General features: G+C 48.8%; 1 protein-coding gene across 20 annotated transcripts in view; it reads left to right on the forward strand.

The window, feature by feature from the left end:
• Trerf1 (transcriptional regulating factor 1) overlaps nucleotides 1–23,884 on the forward strand; it is a 219,557-nt gene that overhangs the window by 142,686 nt on the left and 52,987 nt on the right. For all 20 annotated transcript variants that reach the window (XM_076915312.1, XM_076915316.1, XM_076915314.1 and 17 more), the window contains one exon: nucleotides 3,035–3,149. The gene's annotated coding sequence lies outside the window, so the exon portion shown is untranslated. The remainder of the gene's footprint in view (nucleotides 1–3,034; nucleotides 3,150–23,884) is intronic.

Consider the following 23,884-nt stretch of genomic DNA (forward strand, 5'->3'; position numbering starts at 1 on the left):
TGCAGCCATTCCGTTTTGTGCACTTGAGTAAATCACCAGGCCTTGGTCTCCTAGTGACCTCCATAGGGATTCAAGAGTGTGTAAGATTTTGTAGTGCGAGGGGTGTGTGAGTGTGTGAGTGTGTGTGTGTGTGTGTGAGTGTGTGTTGTGTGTGTGAGTGTGTGTGTGAGTGTGTGTGTGAGTGTGTGTGAGTGTGTGCGAGTGTGTGTGTGTGTGTGTGTGTGTGTATTCATGTGCATCTTTCTCCCGTTGTCTTTCTTCCATCACCTCTAACTTAATTTTTGAGACACGACCTCTCGCTGAGCTGGAAGATCACAGACAGCTTTAGCTAGAGGCTGGCCCAGCACCGATCGAGTCCAGACCCGGGGCCACAGTGCCTGCCATTCTCGTGGGTTCTGAGGAATCAAACACAAGGCCTCTTGCTTGAGCAACAGGCATTTTATCAAGTCTCCCTGACCTATGGCTATTTATGCCTCTCTGTGAAAAGCTCATCTTTAGAGAACTAGAGGGGCACCCTGAGCCTGAGGTACAAGAGATGACAGCTGAGTTACTGGTCTGAGCTCAAGGCTTACTCAGGAGACAAGCATGTCCAGGGACTCACGGTCCACGGGGGAGCCTGGGGCAGGGGCTATGACGTGACTTCCAGCTCCCCAGAACTCAGTCTTTTCCCACTTCCCACCTCTGTCATCTCTTGGCTCCCCTGAGGTCTACTGTTCAGTTGCCAATAGCTGTATTAACGTTTTGTACACAAACACCTCTCCCTAGAATCTTCTGTTCGCTGATGTTCAAGGCTAATGATGTACCACGTCTGGAACGGTACAGACGTTGTTTCAGCAAACTTCCGTTGCCATAGGCATGTTTACGTTGAGCCCTCTTGATAGAGTTTCATGAGCAGCCAATTCTAAAATTGCAGATGATTTAGGTTAAAAGTGGGAAATAGGGGAGGGTGTGTGTTTGCATTAGAAACAAAACAAGCTTTTGAAAGGGAAGGTTTTCTTCTTCAGGGCTAGCTGTTTCAAAAGTCACTGGAACTCTGAGCACTTTCTCTCGACTGCTTAGATGGGTGAGAATGGCTTGGAATGCCTCCTTAGGGCACATGGCAACCATGAAAGCAGTACAGTTTTCTTTATTATTGTTATTATTATTATTATTATCATTATTATTATTATTATTATTATTATTATTATTATTATTATTATATTTTAAAGCTGGTTGTCCCTAACAAAGACTTTCCCTATACATATAAAATGCATATATAACATGTATTAATATATTTTTCTGATATATACAGACATATATATTAATATTTTTATATATACAAATATATTTAAATTAAGGTGTTTAGTAAAGGTGTTCCCTGAGCCCCACATAGTGAAAGGAGAGAGCCAGTTCTGCATGTTGTCCTCCGATTGTCACACAGTCACAGTAATGCTTAACCCCGTAGTGACCACGTGCACACACTTATGTGCACATATGCACAAATATAATAAATAAATCTGGTTTTAAATGTTCTTCAGATTTGTTTATTTTAAGTTTGTGTATGCTGTATGTGTGATTCTGTGCCTTGTACTCATGGAGCCAGAACTGAGTATCCAGTCTCTTGGGATTTAAGTTGCAAATGGTTGTGAGCCGCCATGTGGGTGCTGGGAACTGAGCCTGCAGCCTGTGCAGGACAGCCAGAGCTTCTGATTGGTTTGTTGCTTTTCCCCTCCAGTTGTTTTTTTTGTTTGTTTGTTTGTTTTGTTTTTGTTTTGTTTTGTTTTTGTTTTTGTTTTTTCCTGAGGCAATGGCTCAGTGGTTAAAGAGCTTGCCACACAAGCATGAGGACTCCGGTAAAAATGGTGGGAGGGCGTGGCCACAACTCACATAAAGGCTGGGAGGGCGTGGCCACCTGCTTGTAATTCCTGCACAGAGATGGTGCGGAGTAACAGCTGGTCCATAACAGCGAGCTCTGAGTTCAACGGAGAACCCCGTCCAATTGGTAAAATGGGGAGCAAACAAGAAAGACTCCCAACTCGAGTCTTGCACCTCCACGTACACGCACGCATACAGCCACGGGAGGCGCCATTTTTATAGCATTACATGGAGCAAGCACTGTGGCCCTCTTAGATGTACTTTCCGTTCATGTTAATGGAGGTTTCTTTGTTCTCATTCAGAGAGACATCTTGAGGCCAGATTAGGAAGGGGAAGGTGGCACTGGCAGTTCCGGGCAGGTTGTGGCAAGTGAGTGACAGGACCTATCCCCACAGAGCAGGAGCCATCTTGCCAAAGTCTATGTCTTGGTTCCTCTTTCTGGAGAGAGACCCTTCGCGCTAACTTTCCGTAGTCCGGGGGTGACTTTGAAGCCACTCTTTATTTCTAGCCCCTCCAACTCCTCTGAACCAAGACCCCGGCCAGACACCTAGGAAGGTGAAGCCTTAGGGTATAAGTGTCTGTGCAGACGTGCTCCCCAGTGGTGCTCCAGGAATGGACTTCACCAGTACAGTGTCCCTGTCTCAGTCCATGAGGGAAGCACAGAAACAGAGAGTAGACACTTAGGAACCATCACATCCACTGGACAATAATCAGCTAAAAAAAAAAAAAAAAAAAAAAAAAAAAAAACCTTTAACTTTAGGTATCTTTCAATTTTTCTAGTAGCTAATTTGTCTTAGATAGCCAAACAGTATGTGTCAGTTGCTTAGAAATTAAGATGCAAAACAAGCCAGACCTTTGTTACAAATGGTTGGAGAAGTACTGTGTCATAGTACTTGTAGCTAGGCACAGGCGGTTGGAGAAGTACTGTGCCATAGCACTACATCTCTCTTTCAAATCTCGCGATATTTGGGGGAACCTCCTCCAAGTCATCTTAGCTGCCTGTTCCTGGAGGTCCTTCAGGACATATCGCACAGCGGGGGAAGGTCTATCGAGCGTGTGCCTGCTCACTGGCTCCCCCAGTGCATAAGAGGAGCAAAGTTTCTGGAACTCTGTGCTCCGCTGGGTGATGGTGATAGGCCTAGTGATGAGAGAGTGACCCTCCCTTCTCTTGTTCCCTCAGACCCAGGTCTCTTCTTCCCACCTGCCCAGCAGCATGTGAGCAGCATGACTGGCCAGCTGCAGGAGAAGCCCCCAGAGCCAGGACCCCGACACAGCCACCCGCTACCAAGGTCAAGGTGAGCTTGCTTGCTTGCTTGCTTGCTTACTTCACTTCAAAGTCACTTCGAAGAGGATGCTTTCTTTAAACAAATTGTACGTGCTATTTTGGGTCCTCGTGGTGTGCTGGAAAAACAGGAGGTACTGGGAAAAGTACCTCATACTGGAAAAATACTCATGCCCGGCCAGGCCCACACCTTTGATCTCCACTTCTGGAAGGCAGGTAGATCTTTATGCGTTCAAAGCTAGCCTAGTCTACATAGTAAGTTCTAGGCTGGCCAAGGCTACGCACAGTAAGAACCTGGCTGAAAAGCAATCTAACCAACAAAAAACACTCATGTCGGGACTGGAGAGATGCTTAGTTGGTAAGTCACTTGTGAGGATATTTAGAGTCTGAGTTAAAAGCCAGGTACAATGGTATGCTTCCAGAGTCCCAGCAGGTCAGAGACAGGCAGATCCCTGGAGCTTACTCAGGACCTAGTTTGGCATACTGGGGGAAGTTCCAGCCCAGTGAGAGACAAAAGGTGGGAGACATCTGACAAATGACACCCAAGGTTGTCTCTGACCATCTACAGGTCACACATGCACACCCAGGTGGTCTCATGCACACATCCACACAGAAAATGTGTTGTCCTAACAAGTCAAGTTGTACTTATTTTGGTGATCGAACGGCCAGGTCGGGGCAGAAAAGGAATCAGGCATCCTGAACCCAGGACTGTGCTGGGGTCTTTTAGGGGATTTTGAATGAGTGAATCTCTCGTGGGGCTGGAGGATGACAGCCATTTAGAACGTTGGCTATGCTTGCAAAGAGCTCAGGTTGGGTTTTGAGCACCTCACAGCAGCTCCCAGCAGTCTGCAACTCCAGTTCCAGAAAACCCAGAATCCTCTCTTAGCACTGCATGATGGTGATGTGCATACATCAATGCAAGCAAGCGCATAAAAATAAACCTTTACAGATAATCTCTGGGAAAGGATGGAATTGCTAAAGTTAGTCTGTGGTCTGGGACTCCCAGCTAATGCTAGGCAGACCTATATATCCCTCACAGAGGTCAAAAGGAACCTTCAATCAGAAATGGCATTGGAGAGAACATTAGTTGTGACAAAATGCTTGACAGAGAATTCCAGAAGGAATGGTCCCTTTGGTTTTACAACTGGCAAAGGGTCTGGCCCATCACAGTGGTGGAGACCTGCAGGTGGATATTGCTGGGTGTCCTGTGTCTGAAGTCAGGAAGCAGAGAGGGTTCAGTGTAGGTGTTCAGCACACCGTCCTCTGCAGATACATCCTGTGACTCCAGCCCATGGGATCATGTCACCCGTGTTCAGAGTGGGTCATCATCATTCCTCAGTTAAAGCTTCCTGGATAACCCCAGACACCCACAAGTCTGTTTCCATAGTAATTCTAAGTCCTGTCAAGTTGACAGTGAGGATTGGCTGTCACAGACACTCGATGGAGAATTCTTCCTAACACTGGGACTGATTCTGCTTCTTTGTAACTTCTGTCTGCTGATCCCTCGCTGCCACCTGGAACCTCAAACTCGTCTTCCAGATTCCCCCTCAGTCTTTGCATTTGGAGAAGTACCTAATGATCCTACCTTTGGGGGGTGCATAAATCATTCCTAGACAGTGGCGTCATTCACTGAGCTTGTCCCTTGTCCTCTCTATATTGGAAAGGACTTCATTAATTCCAGGGTCTTCTCTGTCCCTTGGCTTCATCAACTTGTACCATTGTTAAGGGTCTTCCATTCTTCACTCATAGAGACAAGCTCTGCGCTCTATTCAAGATAAGAAAGACGGGCTGTGGCCCGCATGGTGATACAGCATAGTCTTTTGTTTCAGCACCTCGGAAAGGAGGCAGGCAGTGTCCAGGCCAGGCACAAATATATAGTGAGAACCTGTCTCAAAAAAAAAAAAAAATAGAATAAGGAGGATGAGAAGGGAAAGAAAGAGAGGGGTGAGGAGAAAGACAGACCTAGTGTCTTAGGTAGTGTTTTACTGCTGTGAACAGACACCATGACCAAGAAAAGTCTTATAAGGACAACGTTTAATTGGGGCTGCCTTACAGGTTCAGAGGTTCAGTCCAGTATCAAGGTGGGAACATGGCAGCCACCAAGGCAGACATGGTACAGGAGGAGCTGAGAATTCTACATCTTTATCTGAAGGCTGCTAGCAGAATACTGGCTTTCGGGAAGCTAGAGTGAGAGCCCACACCCACAGTGTCACACCAACTCCAACAGGGCCACACTTCTAATAGTGCCACTTCCTGGGCCGAGCATATACAAACCATCGCACTTAGCTTAGCCATGGCTGCCTCCATTTTTAAACAAGTAGATAGGTTATAGACTCTCTGAGAGAGTTTGCCATGCATAACAAACTATTCTTGTGGAGTGTTCTTTATATTTCATCTCTGATTTTTCTTAAATATTCTATAAGCCTGTGAAATAGTATGCATTCTTTAATTATTCTATTTAGTTTTGTCTACATGATAACACAATCAGGTTGACTTTTGGTTTGGATTTTGTTGGCTTGCTTGTGTTTGAGACAGGGTCTCTCTATGTAACCTAGAACTCACCATATAGACCAGGCTGGCCTTGAACTCTCAAATGTACTTTGGCCTCTGCCTCCCGAGTGCTGGGACTAAAGGTGTCACACACAAGGCATGGTGGTTCTCTGTACTGCTCAGATCATCTGGACTGTATCCTTTTCTGGTTCTATAGGATGAATTTGTTAGTTATCGAGAGAGATGTGAGCCGGAACATGGCTCAGTGGAGTTCTTGTCTCACAAGCATGACGCTCCAGGATCAATCACCCGCACTTCTATAAGCTCCCAAAAAGAGAGAGGAGAGTGTGTTAAAATTCCTCATTGGGTTTGCCAATTGCTCCTCGAAATGCCGACATTTTTACCGTATTTTAAAGCACTGCTCCTTGGTCACTGTCTGTCCTGTCGGGTAGATAAGCACAATCCTATCATCCTAACGCTAGGAAGCTGAAGCAGGAGGATGCCCAAGTTCAAAGCCTGCCTGAGATACTGGTTGAGATTCTGAATCTTAAAAACCATTAGGAAAAAAAAAAGATTTATAGCACAGCTTACTGATGGATTACAGTCACTTGTGCCCTGTGAATATGGCTGTGACTTTTCTGTTCTGTACTCAGAAATGGTTTCCACCTTTGTTCCGTTCTCTGTCTTAATTAGAATCTATGTAATCTGTGCCTGTTTTCAGTGGTTGCTCAGGATATTTTAACAGCTATATTAAAGTCTAAAATTAACCAATGTTTCCTCTCCTCCCAAACAATACAGAATAACAGACTGATTTAATATTCATTGTTACCTCTCCCAATTTAGATACTATAATTTTCTTGTGTTTTTCCTTGACCCTATTTTTCCCCTAAAATCAAATACCTTTCTATAGTTTAGATTTTCTCTTGTGGGCCAGGCAGTGGTGGCTCATGCCTTTAATCCCAGCACTTGGGAGGCAGAGGCAGGTGGTTTTCTGAGTTTGAGGCCAGCCTGGTCTACAGAGTGAGTTCCAGGACAGCCAGGGCTACACAGAGAAACCCTGTCTCAAAAAACAAAAACAGATTTTTCTCTCGTGTCTGTTCACCTTCTTTTCTTAGACTTTGGGATTATTCTTTCTCAAATCTGGAGTCATTTCTCTTCTCCTTGATTTGTGAGGTTTGTAGGTGATAGCTCTTGGGATTTTGTAGATGTGTGTTTAAAGGTTTTACATTTTTTTTGGTTGGTTTGTATTATCAATTACTTTTCTTGTGGTCATAACAAAATACCTCACAAATGCAGGTTCAGGATGGAAGGGTTCATTTCGGCTCAGAATTTGAAAAGTTCGTCATGGTGGAAGTCACAGTCATACAAAGTTTACTTGAGCTTGAAGCAAACAGTCACAGTGGCCAGAAGTCAAAAAGCAGAAGGTTGGGTGCTGATGGCCAGGATTCCAGCCCAGGGAATGATGCCGCCCACGGTTACACATTCCCAGCTCAGTTAGCCTAATCCATGTAATTTCTCACAGAGAGCCAGGGCCTTGTTTCCATTCTAAACCCTGTCAGTCTAATGGCCCAGGTTCGGGACCACAGTGTGGGAAGTGCTTTATCTTGTTCTGTTTTGAAAGGTGGCTTTCTCATGTTGAAATCACTGCACCCAGACCTCCAGCACTGAGCGTTCCCAGGGAAGTTGTTGTTTGAGACGGGGTCTCACTGTGTAGTGTTGGCTAGCCTTGAATTCCTGGAGATACCCCCTGCCTCTCCTGGAGTTAATGGTGTGTGTCCGTTAATGGTCTCAATTAGAAATGTTGAGTAGAGTCTACAGCCATGACACTGGATGCGCCTGATCACGTCTTATCTCAGAAGCTAAGCAGGGGCAGGCATGGTCAGTCCTCGGATGGGAGACATGGCAAGCAGAGCATCTGCTGTTCTATCTCGTCAGAATGTCCCCCACATACCATAAGAGCACTTTTGAGCAGAAACTTCTAACTTTTCACAGAAGAGTGAACCAAGGCCCAGAGGGGCCACTCTGACAGCCTAATCTGGGAGTACTAGAGAGGACTGTGTCCCACTCCAGTCTCTCTCCCTCCACCTTCCCTGTCCCCAAGACCACTAGTGACCAATTTGGACAATAATATCCACAAAAAATGTCAGTTTGTGTCTGGGTGCTTTAAGTAGCAGGATGGCTTTGTGAGATTTGTTTGGTCTTATTGTTTGTCTCCCATGAGACAGGAAGTGGGTTCTGCATATTTGGTGTCCAGATTCTTCAGTGATCACTAGTAAACCTTCCTGCTTTGTTCCCATCCTGGCAATGCCTTCTGGACCTCAAAGTCAGGTGCCCAGTGCTTCTCCATTAGACCCTCACTTGCTCTCCACACTTTTCCTTCTTTCCTGTGTGGCTTCTTCCCCAGCTACCCTGTCCTATCTGACATGGCTCTTTCTGTTTCCCAGTGGTTAGCCTTTGTGGAGGACAGCTGTGGAGCACCTGGGTTGGTTGGAGGACAGCTGTGGAGCACCTGGGTTGGGTGGAGGACAGCTGTGGAGCACCTGGGTTGGGTGGAGGACAGCTGTGGAGCACCTGGGTTGGGTGGAGGACAGCTGTGGAGCACCTGGGTTGGGTGGAGGACAGCTGTGGAGCACCTGGGTTGGGTGGAGGACAGCTGTGGAGCACCTGGGTTGGGTGGAGGACAGCTGTGGAGCACCTGGGTTGGGTGGAGGACAGCTGTGGAGCACCTGGGTTGGGTGGAGGACAGCTGTGGAGCACCTGGGTTGGTTGGACGACAGCTGTGGAGCACCTGGGTTGGGTGGAGGACAGCTGTGGAGCACCTGGGTTGGGTGGAGGACAGCTGTGGAGCACCTGGGTTGGGTGGAGGACAGCTGTGGAGCACCTGGGTTAGGTGGAGGACAGCTGTGGAGCACCTGGGTTGGGTGGAGGACAGCTGTGGAGCACCTGTGTTGGGTGGAGGACAGCTGTGGAGCGCCTGGGTTGGGTGGAGGACAGCTGTGGAGCACCTGGGTTGGGTGGAGGACAGCTGTGGAGCACCTGGGTTGGGTGGAGGACATCTGTGGAGCATCTGGGTTGGGTGGAGGACAGCTGTGGAGCACCTGGGTTGGGTGGAGGACAGCTGTGGAGCACCTGGGTTGGGTGGAGGACAGCTGTGGAGCACTTGGGTTGGCTGTGGGGCAGGAGAAAGAGCTAAGTGTGATCCAGCTGCAGCTTTTCTTGTCAGCTTTGCTATCTTGTCTCCTAAGGACAGCAGACAGAGCTGTTCCAGGACTGGGATGAAGTATAGAGAGCTTGTAACCCCGGGGCCTGGATGTCATTGTAAGCACTTGACAAAGCTCTCTGACCAAAAGCAATGTAGGGATATGAAGGTTTATTTTGGCTTACATGTTACAGTCCACCATTAAAGAAAACCAAGGCAAGAACTCAAGCAGGAGCTGGAAGCTGGAACATGGTTCCCTGGCTCACTCATACACCATGCAAAGCTAGCTTTCTTATACAACCCTAGGCCAGCAGCCCAGGGAATGGTACCGCCCACAGTGGGTTGGAGCCTCCTCCAGGCCAATCTGACATAGGTGGTTCTTGGCTAAAGGCTTTCTCCTCAGGTGACTCTAGGCTGTCTCAGGTTGGCAGGGAGAGTGTTAAGGAGAGCAGTTCTCATCAGGATGTTATGAGACCAGAACACTTTGTAGACAGAGCTTTTGTTCAGTGATGCTTTGAAGTGGACAGAGCTGGTTTATGGGATGAAAGTAGAGGTGGGAATCTGGTGTGAATGAATCCCAGCCTCACTACTGGAGCATGATAGATAGATAGATAGATAGATAGATAGATAGATAGATAGATAGATAGAAGATACATACATACATACATACATATGTACATACATACATAGACACATAGAAAGAGAAATAGATACATAGATAGAGAAATAGGTATAGAAGATACATACACACATAAATAGATCAATGCTATATAGATGATAGACAGACAGACAGACGAGCTAAGCTGGGCATGACCACACTCTTGTGGACTTAGCCATTTGGTGGCAGAAGCAGGAAAATCACTTCAGATTAGAAATTCAAGGCCAGTCTGTGGAACATAGTGAGATCCCATTTCAAAACCAAATAGCTGGACATGGTGGTTCACACCTAACACTTGGGAAGCTGATGCAGGAGGATCACTATGAGTTCCAGGGCAGCCTGGGCTACAGATGATATTTCAGGCCAGGGCAGTCTACAGAGTGACATCTTATCTCAAAAAATAAAATAATCAGAGGGAAGACACAGCACATGGCTAGCCATTGCTTGCAGCAGGTATCAGCCTTGTGTTCTTGAAATGAGCCTGAGATATCCCCACTCTCCATACACACTCCTTGTGTCCTGTTCTGTGCTGCACCACAAGGGGTGCTGGAGCCTCTCGCTGTAGTCTGCTCCCTTAGGGAGCCTGAGGTGAAGGGTGGTCTGGCTGCCCATAACCACAGTCCTTGGGCCGGGGAAGAAGGATCTCTGACATGCATTCACTTCCACATGCGTGTGCACCACATACACATGGATGATAAGGGGCAATGGTCATGCCAGGACTGCCTTTCACCGTTACACGGTCTCCAGGGAATCAAGCTCAAGTTGCTGGGTTTATGTGGCAGACACCTTTACCCACCAAGCCGTCTTCCTGCCCCTGCCTTCAGCTGTCTTCACCTCGGCATGGTGGTTTTCTGCGCTACCAAGTTTATCTCAGGCCACTTCCTGATTTGATATCGATCAGGTACCCACTTTTGCCTCAGCGACTGCTACTTTTAGTGATTCAAGACTCTGTGTGGTGGATGTGTGGCATCAAAAAGGCATAAGCAAAGAGTTGCGTAAAGGACCAAGTATAAGACCCAGGCACTTAGAAAGGAATCTAGGGGAGAGAGTGCTGTGCCTGTGAGTGGTCAGGGAAGGCTTCCTGGAGGAGGAAGACTTGCACTGAGTCAGTGGCTCCAGTAGGTGAGGTAACAGCAGAGGGAGTTTGGGTTTTACAACATTTGGTTATAGAAACAGTGGGGCCTGGTCTTAGAGACCAGTGAGTGTTCTTATCAGCAGCTTCCATGGCCCCACTTGAAGGTTCAGCCAGCTGTTAGCATATCCAAAGCGCTACAAGATCCTACTGTGTGTCCCTCCAGGCTCCTGAGTCTGTCTAGCTATGCATGACCACCACCATCAATCTGTATGCTTCTGCCTTAAGTTTTTTTCCAGCACCTGGGCCCCCAAGCACAGGGATTGGCACCTTCCTCTAAAACTTGAGACTGTAAGGACCAAACTCTATTCAAACAACCTCATGTTGCTTGGTTGTTTGGGGAGGGATGGGGTTGCCAGGCAACCTGGGCATGGAGGTGGATGGGATTAGGGAAGGGTTTTTTCTCTTCCCTTACAGTTAGGAGATGGTGTCCTGATGTTCTCAATCAAATGAGTGGCCAGGCCCATAGGCCTGGGGCTAGAGGCCCAACCCAACCAGTAAACCTCAGAGTCTATTAACAGCCTCTCTGCGGGGTGAGTCACCTTCCTGCCCCTCCTTGCCTCTACTTACTCAGGGCTCTGAGGCCAGACTGATCCTTCCATTCAGCTGGCCTGGCCCATGGCGAGCTCAATGGGAAGATTAAATATTCCCCACTGGTGAATCCCCAGGGGCAGCCGAGCCCCAGCTGAAGCAAGGGCTTGTCCTGGATACACCCATGGAGATAATTCCAGAACCAGGAAGCAGGGTGCAGCATGTCCAGGGCTGTCTGAGGAGCCTGGGGTGCCAGAGGCACTGGGTATGAAGCCAGGAGGTGCCCCGGGCTCAAACTCCTGTGCTGTCAGGGTTACGTAAGAGCTGACAGAAACATGCTCCCAACTGAGTCTTTAAGTGCTCCTCTGGAGACTGGCCATCAGCTCAACATGGTGGAGTGAGTGTCTCTCTCCTAAAACTACCTTAAGTCCCTGACCTGCACTAGTCAGACACATGCACCGTTCCGATACTTACTTATTTCTGTGTCTACTTGTTTGTGTGTGGATGTTTGAGGTAGGGTCTCTCGAACTCTGTAGCCAAAACTGGCCTCGAGCCCAAAATGCTCCTCTCCCATCAGCCGCCATGACCAGCTATGTATTTTTAAAAATATGTTTGCGTGTGTGTGTGTGTGTGTGTGTGTGTGTGTGTGTACGCACACACAGGTGTAGAAGCCAAAGGATGACCTCAGGTGTCTTCATTGTCTTTTAAGACAATCTCCCATTGGCCTGGAACTCCCAGATTAGGCTAGACTGGCTGGCCAGTGAGCTCTAGGAATCCTCCCTGTCTCCACTACCCAGTACTGACTGGGTGCAGAGCCCAAGGAGGCCAGAAGAGGGGGTTAGGACCCTGGACTGGAGTTACAGGTCATTGTGAACCATCGTGTGGGTGCTGGGAACCAAACCCAGGTTGTCTGGAAGAGCAGCCGAGTGCTTTTAACTGCTGAGCCTTCTCTCCAGGCTTCCTTCCCCCAGTAGGCTGCCCTTTGGGGATCCCAGAAGGTATAGTGTGGAGGAGGATCTACTGTTTCAAGTCCTGATCCAGGATTTTTGGGGTGTCCTGGGGAGCACCTAGGGAATCTCCTCACACTGAGTTCCCTCTTGAAGCTCAGGTTCCTACATCTGAAGTACAGGACAGGAAGTCACTTGCCCAACAAGGTCACAGAGCTGGTCCTTTTCCGTTTGGTCCAGCTTATCTTTATGTGGGGTTTGCATTTCCTGAATCTTCGGCAGCTGGGTGGGGGGTGGGGAGCAGGGCAGGGGAAGTGGGCTTAAAGGAAGAAGCTCTGTCTGAGACTGTTTAAATTTCCTGTGACAAGGAGATATTAAGTATTATTTACAGTAATCTGTGAGCCTGGAGTCCAGCAGACATGGGAGAGACTCAGTTTGAATCCAGAAGACCGAGAGTGGAGAGGAAAGGGTGACCACGTGAGAGCTAGTCAGAGGCAGCAAGACGTGTTCAGTGATGACACAGAGATAAATGGGAGTTTGTGTTCTCTCGCCTCCACAGAGCTCCGTGGAGATGCTTGAGTTTACAGCAGATGACTTCTGCTCCCAGATCTGCCTATGGGTGCGTGGACCTCTGAACTTCTGCCTCCCTGGGGTTCCCGTCACTCAGTTTAGAATAAGTGTGCATCCAGAGTGTGCAATGCCATGTCCCTCACATTGTTCTTGGAGAGCTGACTTCTTGCTTTTCAAGCTATAGTCTCGGAGGCTGGCATGAGGTCTGAAGGTGTTCCCTGGTAGCAGGGAAGGTCCATCAGACCAGATGACACACATGGGAACTGAGGCCACTCCTGGCCTGCATCCCTGGGATAGTCCAGCTAGACAGCATGTGCCTGGTTCCTCAGAGTGACCGTCATCCAGTGGGAAGAAAGGTTGTAACCCAAAATAATGCCATGGTGACCATGCTGCCAGCTTCCTGAGAGTGTGGGCTTCTCAACACAGGAAATGACAGGCAGGGATCTCACCTTCTCTGGGACCATGGGTGGGGTGAGAGGACTCCAGGTGCTTGGGTGCCTGCTCTTAAGCTTCTCATTAATAGGTATTATTGTATTTTTGTTGTTTTAAATTTTAAAAATAATTTTATGTGTATGAGTGTCTTATCTGCATATATGTCTATGCACAACATGAGCACAGTCCCCATGGAGGCCAGAAGAGGGAATCAGATCCCTTGGAGCTATAGGTGGTTACAAGCTGCCATATAGATGCTTGAAATTGGACCCTGGACCTCTGGAAGAGCCCCTAGTATGCCCCTTAACGCTGCTTTTTTGTTTTAAATATAGGATCCTACTATGTAGTACAAAAAGGCTTTGAATATGAAATCCTCCTGCCTTGGCATTCTACAGACATTGTTATGTTTCAAGTGGCAATGGCACTATGATTTTTCTTTTCCTGGACCCCAGAGAGCAGAGTTCCATCTTGAAAAGTCTCAGGTTTGAAGTTGAAGCTTATAGTCAGGCAGTCTTGGAGTCAGGGTAGTAGGGGAAGAAGAAGGAGCCACCTGTGCTTCACAGGAAGAATATGTGACCTGGGGGATATAGGGAAGTGGAAAAGAGGGATCCATTTAGTTATACCATATGGATGTGTCGCCAGTAACCCCTGGACGCCTGGAGTCTGGTGGTCTGAGGCCTGGACACAGGAGAGCATTGCAGCTGCAGATGGGCGTGGCCTAAACAGCATCTGGTCTGGCTTCTAACACACCTTTGTTACCACTAATACCAGGTTAAAGAGTCTGTTCTGGCCCATAGCCACATTCAGATCTACCTACACACTTGCACACACATGCACATGTGTGTCAGCACAAATCCCAGGAAGCTGCCTACAAAACCAAGCGGTGTTGTGAGAGTTACACTCTTTGGTGACTGCTCTGCCTGGCAGGGGGAACTGAGTCTTCTTCCCATGATGCTTTGGATCCTTACCGGGGAAGCATCCTTTTGCCTTGGTGCCTGGGGACAGAGTAAGCAGGGTCATTGGTTCTTCCTGGAAGAGGACCCCAGGCTGCTGAGGCTTCTCTCTGTCCTCTTAAATCCACTTCATTCTGCTAACTGAAACAGGGAAGGCTGAAGGTTACCCAGGAAACAAATAACCAAACCCAACCAGTCATGGCTGAGTCACTGGACCTGATCTGAACTGTATTCATGCTAGAACCAAACATCAGAAACCTCACCCCGTTACTGTACCCATCCATAGTGGAGCATGGCCTGTAGTTGCATTGAATCTGTTCCTCTCTGCAGATACCAGAGTTGAGAGCAGTGGCTCAGCAGTTAAGAGCCCTGCCTGCTCATGCACAGGACCCAGGTTAGAGTTCTTATTGCCCACAGAGTGGCTCACAACCAACCTGAAACTGCAGTTTCAGAAGATCTGATATCCTCTTCTGGCCTCCAAAGGCTCCAGGCCTGTGTGTGGTGCAAGCAAACACTTGTGAACATAAAATAAAAATAAATTTTTATAAGGGGAGAAAAAAACGTCAAAACGGAGGTTCTGAGGCTGAGGAGATGCTCAGTCAGTAAAGTGTTTGTCATGTAAGTGTAAGGTCGTGAGTTCAAGACTCACTCAAGAAAAAGGCCAGACATGGTGGCTTATATCCCAGTACTGGTAGAGCAGAGATGAGAGGTTCCCTGGGGATATCCCAGGCAAATCAGTCAGCTCAGGTCTCAGAGAACAAAGTGGATGGAGCCGAAGGAAGAACAGCCCATGACCTACCCACGCACACCAAACCAAAAGCCCCAAGGCAAGCAGTATGGACCTGTGGAGCCTCCTCACGTGACTAATACAAAGTTAGGATTCAAACCCTGACTCCAGATGCTGACTGTGTGAACCTCGTGAGGAAAGCTCTCTGCCTATAGTGAGATGTTCGAGATGAAGGACTTTTAGCCCTTTGAGTATCATTCATTCACTCATTCATTCATTCATTTTTGGTGTAAAGTAGTACATCATGTTCCCTCTTATTTTTTAACGTGTGAGTTTATGTACATGCAGTGCCTATAGGGGGTGGGAGGGGACGAGCAGAAGAGGAAGTCAGATCCCCTGAAGTTATATCTCTTGGCAAGGTGCCAGATCTGGGTATGTATACAGACTCAAACTCCCATCCTTTACGAGCTCAGGAAGCTTAAAATAGCACCATATTCTTTCTCCCACTTCCAAATTTGCATCGACAGGCCCGAAAGCTGTCTGTCTTGGGGCTGGTGGCCAGATCCCGAGACATCTCTGTAGTTCAGTTGTAGACTAGCTCCTCTTGACACTTCTGAGGTCAAGGTTGAGAACTCCAAGGATCCAGCAATAGGGAAGTCGCCTCAAACTCGTCAGCTCTGCGGTGCGGAGCAGTGCTTCGTGCAGAGCAACTGTGGAAGCCTCGTTCTTTGGCAACAGAGCTTTGGAGGGGGCTGGTCATTTGACATCCATGGAGTGACCTTAAGAAGATCTTGCCCTGGGCAAGGGTCATAACTCAGTTCCTTACTAAGCAGTTTACCAGAACTGCGTAAAACCAGATGTGATGGCGCACACTTGGCATCCCAGCACTTGATAGAATTAATAGCACCGTGGAAAGCAGCGTGGATGAAGGCTATAAGAATCGATCAGACCCCCTTGTCAGAGTACACACAGGAGGATCAGGAGTTCAAGGTCATCCTTGGCTAGATAGCCAGTTAGAGGCCAGCTTAGAATACAGGCAGCCCTGTCTTCAAACTCAAAGAACAAGAAAAACTGGAAGGTCATTCCCCGAGTGTTAATCTTTCATCTCTGCAAGAGAGCAGTTCTAACTGGCGGGATTCTAGTGGCAACAAGTAACGTAACATAGGTCAGTGCTTTGTGCAGTACTTTCTAGAATGTTACTGTTGGCCGTGAAGCCCGCATGCCTCTCACCAAAGTCCTCACTGTCCCTCTTAGAGACTCCGTACAGAGTCAGAGGCTTTGAGCTGTGACCCAGGAAGACATGTCTTCCCCAAGTTCCACTGGTATCAGATCAACCCTGAGGGCACTGCTTAGACCACCCCAGTTGTCACTCCAGGTCCCCACCTTGAGCTCCATCCCCTGGGATGACAGAAGAAACAGCTATAAGCTTTTCATTCTACAGTTCACAATATTTTAATGGGAAAAAAAGGGCGGAGAAGGAAAATTAATTTTGTTTAACCACTCATTTTTTTTCTTCCTCTCCCCACTGTTATGGGTAGGATTACCAAATGTATGTGGTGTGTGTATCTTGAGTATGGGTTTGTGCGTGTGACTGCTGTGACAAAGAGGCTGGCAGAGGGTGTGACCAATCCCCCGGAGCTGGAGTTAAAGGCAGTTGTAAACTGCCTAATGCAGCCGCTGGGAACAGAACTCGAGTCCTCTGGAAGAGTATTATGTGGTTTTAACCGAAGAGCCATGTCTCCAGCCCCACATCACCACTGTTTTAATTTAACTGGCATTCTGGGTAATGTGTTTAGCTGACAGGTGTGTTGTCAATACGCTCCCACAAATCATTCCCCAGGGTGTTGGGAGGTGTCATGTGCTTAGGCGTGAACATCTGGATGATCGAGGGTGGTTGGGAAGGTCTTTGGTGGGCCTCAGTGGAAGCATGCATGTCCTGTCGCAGACAAGCCATGGGTGTGAGTGGCCTCTGAGAGAAGGAGTGAAAGTCTACCTCCATTGTACACAAGGCGATGCCTTCTGTCAGGTGTAGCTCTGTGAGTCGTGGCTTGCCACTGACCCTTCAGAACAGAGTGAATTAGACATTCATTAGCTGGGGTGCCAGTCTGAGGAAGGAGGCAGTGGGGGAGGGGAGAACAGTTTAGACCAGTATCCTAAGAGCTATAGGAAAGTGTGCTGGGACCAAGCTTGTTCTCTGGGCTCTCTCTCTCTCTCTCTCTCTCTCTCTCTCTCTCTCTCTCTCTCTCTCTCTCAGTGTTTCTCTGTGTAAGCCTGGCTGTCCTGGCACTCTGCAGACCAAGCTGATGTCGAACTCACAGATCTGCCTGCCCCTACCTCCCAAGTGCTAAGATTAAATGTGTGCACCCCTACACCCAGTCCGGGCATTCTTTCCAATTAATTTATGTGTCTCGGGGAATGGAGGGCAGAGGACGATGTTTAGAGGCTGACTCTCTTTGCACTATGCGTCCCAGGGTTGAGCTCAGCTACCTGATGGCTGCAAGCATCTTCACTCACTGCTGTCTCTTCTCATGGCCTGCCCGTCTTTGACCCTGTTGTGGAGGCCTCACACTTCCTGTCCAGCCGCCTCTGAGACGGAGCCCATCATAAGTATCAAACTGAACTGAGATTTTGAGACTTCATCCATGTGAGCCCCTCCCCCCACCTCATTTTATCACCAAGTCCTGACAGGTTCTCTGCATGTCCCTCTATCATCCCCTCAGTGGCGTTTGGCGTACATGAGGAGCCAATGCCACGTGGCAGCGTTCAGTCAGCTAGCTTTTCCATAGGACATGAAAGCTGACAAGTCACCACGGCACACAGTCAATATTGTCTTTACCAGCCTCTGTGTAGCTGCGGGGCAACAGACTTTCTCCATAGCTGGTACCTCACAAATAGAGCAACCATGCCCCCAACCTTGACATCCACTCACAAAAGGCCAGCCTGGGCTACACAGCCCAACCCTGTGCCAGAAGTAGATAAACAGCCAGGTGTGGTGGTTCTCTCCTATAATCCCAGCCATCGGAAAGTAGAGGCAGGAGGATGGGAAATTCATAACTGACCTCCTCTACTTACTGAGTTCAGGGCTAACCTGGGCTATAGGAGTCGCTACTGAAAGCAAGCAAAAGCTTTCATTCCTCACTTCTCACGGTTGTAGACCTGAGGGAACTCACAGGGGTGCCTAATGGGTTGTGTCTCAGAATGGTAATCTTGGGGAGCCATCAGGGTTATCGAGGTAGTAAAACACCTCGGTGTCCTGGGAGGGCCTTAGCATTGTGCCAGGCAATGGGTCAGTGTCCGGGACAGGTTAGATATCATTCGTGTCCCCATTTGCCAGTGAGTCCAGCTCATGGACACACTGGTGATTCTCTTGCTATTCTGACTACCCCCTCCTCTTCTGACTGCCCCCCACTTTCACCCCCACAACTGACCTCCACAAGGTACTGGGTATACCCCAGGATGCCAAGGGCTCCCTCACAGCCATCCTAAGCTAAATTTTTGGCATCTGCTCTCTGACGATACGTTTGGTTCTTTTACTTTCCGATCTTTAACCGCACACACAGGGTTATGTTGGACAAACTTGGCCATTGTGTTTCATAACCGTTGGTGAGTCAGCTTTGAGACAAACCCGCTTGCAGGACTGTGGAACAGGGAGGGAGAGATGTCAAAACAGAAGCCTGCGTAGCCTGCACCACAGCAGTGAGGGTTCAGGTCTTTCTTGCCACCCTCCCCACCGGCTCCCCACCCATCACTGTTCTCAGCCAGCAGCTCACTTCAGCCTCTGGTAACCCAGCAGCAAGAGATCATCTTTTGACAAGTGACTTGGACAGGGAGGTCATGGGGCAAGGACGGACACGATGGCTGTCTTTAGCAAGTCCAGACAAGCTCAAGGGGGCATCTCAGGCCTGAAAGGAAGGGTTACCAGAGGGAGGGGCGGTAAGCTCGGACAGGACAAGATGCCCTCTACACTCCTGAGACCCTTCCCCTGCAGATCCGGACGACCAGCCTTGTGATTCCTCCCGCTGTCCACACAGAACTCACCACGCTGGGCTCCTGGGTCAGCTTCTGTTCCGCAGCACGAGATCTGTAATGGGATTGTTGTCATGGGCGCTTTTCTCAGTGTTGTGACTCAGGGTCTGGAGGGATGCAGTCCATCATGGTGGGGAAGGTCTAGGAAGGGCTAGGTCTTCTATCTAAAAGGTCCATCCTTCCCCAAAACAGCACCCTGGCCAAGTGCCAAGTGTCTAAACACATGAACCTGTGGGGACCCATCACACTCAATCTATAACTGGTAAATTGCACCTGCAGTCTCTCTTAATCGTGACAAGCAATGATTTGGAACACATTTAGAATAAGGTCTTTCTGCCTCCGTCTTTCCCTGGTCCCATGACTTGGCCCTGCCCCTACCCAGTTCATTTCTTCGTCTCTCCATACCTTGAGTTCCCCCCATCCTCCAACAGCTTGTCAGAGGCCCCAAGAGCCTGCACAGAGTGTCCCTGTGCCTGAAGCTCCTCCAGAATCCTCACACCAGGACTTCTTTGGTTGACCGTGTTTGCAGGGCCTCCCCTGCCACAAGGAAGGACAAAGGAGAGATCACCTGGGGCAATTGTGTAACTGAGTCAAATCTGAGCTTTGTCCTGAGCTCCGAGGCCTTCTGTCCAGATCCACTGAGACCTGAACTCCAATAGAGTACCTAGAATCCTGGGTCCCAAAGGTTTATGGGACACATGCTCTCCTTGGGTATATGGCTAGCACAGTGACGGTGCCAGCCGCATCCTTCTCTATGGGTCCCTGCAGAGGAAGCTGGGCTGTGGGGTTGACCTTCTGGAGCTTTCTTGACTTCTTGAGCCACTCCCCAGATGTCTGGTGTGGGAATTACATCATAGAAATGGAGCCGTTGGAAACTTGTGTTTTCTTAGTTTAATAATTTACTCTGAGACTATAAGTGGGCCTCATTCCCCATTCCTTCCCCTCGATCTTAATCCTTCATAGTCCCTGAGGCCTTAGTGGAACAGCTAGGTGTATGTCTCCTCTCTTCCACCCCACCCTGCACACGGCAGCCCCTGGAGTGGGGATCATTGGTCTGGCTGTGGGCCCGAGGCTGATTCAGAAGATCTTGTGCCTCAAGGACAGTAGTAGATATTTCCTGAGAGCCCTGGCTCCACCCCACTCTTCCCTCCAGAGATCTTACCTGGGTCCCTAATGGCAAGGACCTACCCCGTGCCCCACCCTACCCCACCCCACCCCCTAGCTAGAATAACTTTACTCTCCCAGGAGATTAGAGACCTATACTGTGGCCTCTACCCTGAAAGGTCTTGTGGAGGGGCCCCTCCTCCTTGTGTGCTTTCCTGGGAGGGCTTTTGTAAGAGCATCCCAACCTGCTGACTGCAGGGTCAGACGACATCTGTCATAGCAGAGTGTCTGCTGGGTCCCAGATGGGTTTGTGTGAAACAATGTGGAGAGTAGAGAAGATGTTAGCCTCTGAACCAACGGGTCTCCACCCCATCTGACTGTGAGCCTCCCAAGACCTGTTCTCTCCTGAAACAAAGCGTTTGCCTGTTGGCTCTGTGCCTTCGCCCCCTAAGTGTCGGGTCCATGCTGTGACTAAGAACAACAACTCACTGTAGAACATGAATTTTAGTTTCCACGGGTCAATATGGATTTTATTCACACTCCTTCTAAGAAACCTTTATATCAAGTATTTGAAGAAACTATGTGTAAAAATAGTGGTTTTCGTCCAGTGAGAACACATAGGGTCAGAGAGTCTATGGAACAAAGCCCAGGGCTCCACGCTCTACCTCAGTGCCTCTTGAGCTACCTCAAATCCGCTCGGTGCCTGTGGCCCTAATCAGCCTACCTGGTTCTGGCCAAGTACGGAAGTGTGTGACTTGTGAACACATGGAGGTCAGGGTCCTTTGGTGTCTGTGACTCCCAAGTATATTTTTGAGACAGGGTCTCCCTCTGAGCCTGGATCTCGCTCTTTCAACTAGACTGGCTTGTCAGTAAGCCCCAGGGGTATTCTGCTCTCTTACCCCGACCCCAGCATTGGAGTTGCCATCCTGAGCCACCATAGAGAACTTTTATGTGGGTGCCAGGGATCCCAGCTCAGGCCTTCATATTTGTACAGTAAGCGCTCCCCCACTGAGCATCTCTGTAACCCATTGGTTTGAGATTTGATAGAGGAGTTCATTTCCTCCTGGCTAGCCTTCAACTCAATGTATAGCCAAGGATGGCCTCAAACCCTTGGTCCCCATGCCTCGGCCTCCCAAGTACTAGGATTACAAACATACTCCACTACTGTTAGCAAGTGTCAGCGACCCTTGTAAGGGGCTATCCAGAGGAAAATTCGCTTTGACAGTGAAGATCAGGAGTCTCCACATCCAAATAGAGCCAGGAAGCAGCACCCAATCTGTCTGCTTTTCAGGTTCCCAGGCTGATGGTCAGGCTCCTGGCTAATTCCTGAGGCTTCAGAGGGGCAATGATGTCACCGCACTAGAGGGTAGAGAAATCAATGTCCCTCAGAGCCACTAAGAGATTCTCCAGTGCCTGGGATCGAGCCTCAAACCCTGGGAGAAGAGGAGCAGGGTCAGGAAGGAAGACACTCATGCCAGATTTGTGTGCTGGGAAGACTTAGAGACTAACCACCATTATTGGCAGAACATCTCTATAATCGGGTTACTGGATTGTAAAATGCCCTCCGGCACTATTTAAGAGACTAATCAGAAAGCATTTAGGACAGTGACATCCACTGCTCAAAAGTGGAGCAGGAGCCCACACTGTAGCTGCTGCCTCCTGAAGGGAGAGGGAGGGAGGGGGCATCCCAGAGGGATCTGAGTTAAGCATCCTTGAAAGCCAGCAGGAAGCTTTGCCTAAAGCATAAGCCAACGACTTTGGGGAGCTGTACAGTCTCTAAACGGTGGCCTGGCTGGAACAAGAAGAGGCCTCCTGGATTTTCTTCCTTAAACAGTAGTAGGTGGTGGTTTGGCAGGAACGGGTGTTAGCAAACAAGTTCTACAGAGACTTCAGCCAAAGTCAACTTCCTCCCTACTTGTGCCTGACTGTCTCTCTGGCTCAAATGCTGCCCCCAAGACAGGTGTCCTCCTCACAGATTGCACCCCTATATCCTCATGTCCCAAGCTGGGGGGTCAGGGAGGACTTCAACGCTGGAGTCGAGGGCCAGACCGTGGCAGGGTTGCCATATCTATTCCTGTGCCGTCAGTTAGCTAAGGAGATGTGTGTGTGTGCACATGTATGCATGCATGAATATGGCAGCCAGAGAACACCATTACACATCCTGCTCTATGGCTTTCCACTTTATTCCTTTGAGAATAAAAATGCTCCCTGAGCCTGGAGCATTGCTGGCAAGCCATCACGGTCTTCTTGCTCCACCCCTATATGTGGTCGCCACACCGGCATTTTTCATGAGTGCTGGGATCTGAACTCAAGTCCTCATCCCTGTACAGACAAGTCCTCTTACCCACTGAGCCATCTCTTCAGCCCCATAAGGAGGCTTTGTAATGGAAGACAAAAAGAGTAATAAGAAGGTTTGAGAAGGGAGGATGGATAGCTAGAGCTGTAACTCAGTTGGTGAGGTGCTTGTCTGGTGTACACTCCCGTGGTCTGTCCCACATAAATGGGGCATGGTGCTGCAATCCCAGAATTCAGTTGAGGTCAACTTCTGCTATAGTCCCTGTCTTATACAAAAGAAGCTGCTGGACACAACTTTAATCCCAGCCCTCATGAGGCAGATGCAAGCAGATCTCTGTGAGTTTGAGGCCAACCTGGTCTATGCCTCAAGTTTGAGGGCAGCCAGGCTCAAAAAAGATCCTATCTGAATCAACTTTTCCTTGCCATAAGAAAATTAGAGGGAATTTCAGTTCCAGCTTCCATAAACATAAGCCTCATGAGACCTAGAGCCTTGACTGGGCTGTGTTAGAGCATGCTGACACCCAGCCAGTCAGCACAGTTATAACAGACCGCACAGTACCCAGACCACAGTGCTGGTCCTCTCTGTGTAAGTGTGCCAGCTCCTACGAGGCTCTGCAGAGCCTTGCTCTGATCTATACCACTCCATGAACCCAGTGTGTTGGGGCCCTAGACGTGTTTCTCGGCCCATGTCAGAGGCCTGAATTGACCCACAATAGGTGTGGCTATTTGCCTGGCTCAGTATTTAATTTCTACAAGTGTTCGCTGAGCACGTGTGAGGACCCAGTGACAGGGACACAAGATGCCTCCTGGTGCCTGGCACAGGGGCCACAGATTATCTATCCCAGAGTCTTGTGGCATGAACGACAGGCTCACGCCTGTAGGGGAGTGTGGGGGAGGAGCTGAGTTCTGAGTGGCCATTTATTTACCAGGCTCATTCTGGAGTGCCTGGGTCTCATAGGGAAGTGAGTGCATAAATGGGAAGGCAGTGGTGTCTCTGGTGTGTTTCAAACGCTTCTGGTGCCAATTACCCAGGAGGCTATGCACACCATGGGCAAAGCTGTTACCTCATTAGGAAAGTAATAAAGCAACAAAAGCGATACAGGGAACAACACTAAGAGTAATTAAACAAAAAAAAAAAAAGGAAGAAGGTGGCATCCTCATCCTCGGCACGTCAGCAGCTCCGCACAGTGACAAGCCAGTGTGATCAATGGCTTCTGGGTGTTTCAGTGATGTGTGTCAAGTGGCAGGCAGTTTGGCAAGATGCTGACTGGGGGCCTTACATGCGACCATTTGTGTTAGTGGGACTATGGACAGCTGTCCTCAGGATGTGTAAGAGCCTGCTTGTTCCAGGAAGGGTATGGGCAGCTGGGGTCAGGCAGGAGGGGCTCTTCGGGCTCCTCATAAACTGTCTCTTTTTGAAATTTGCTACGGATTGTCACTTTATCTTTCAAGTATTCGTTTGGGATTGTTTGTACATTTCTGTCTGTTGCTTTTCACCTTTTAGCTTTGAACCATGTGTGAATAGACATTCAGACAAATATGCAGATTATATGCAAAGTGACTGGCATGTCACCACACTCTCCCTGTGCTGTATGAGGAAGACATTGTCCTCTCTTAGTTGAGCAAATGGTTCATGGTAGTTGTTCCAGTCTCAGAGGGCACACGTCTGGGTCTTGGTTTCTCC

This window comes from Arvicanthis niloticus, chromosome 17, assembly GCF_011762505.2.
Source record: "Arvicanthis niloticus isolate mArvNil1 chromosome 17, mArvNil1.pat.X, whole genome shotgun sequence".
NCBI classification, from domain to species: domain Eukaryota; kingdom Metazoa; phylum Chordata; class Mammalia; order Rodentia; family Muridae; genus Arvicanthis; species Arvicanthis niloticus.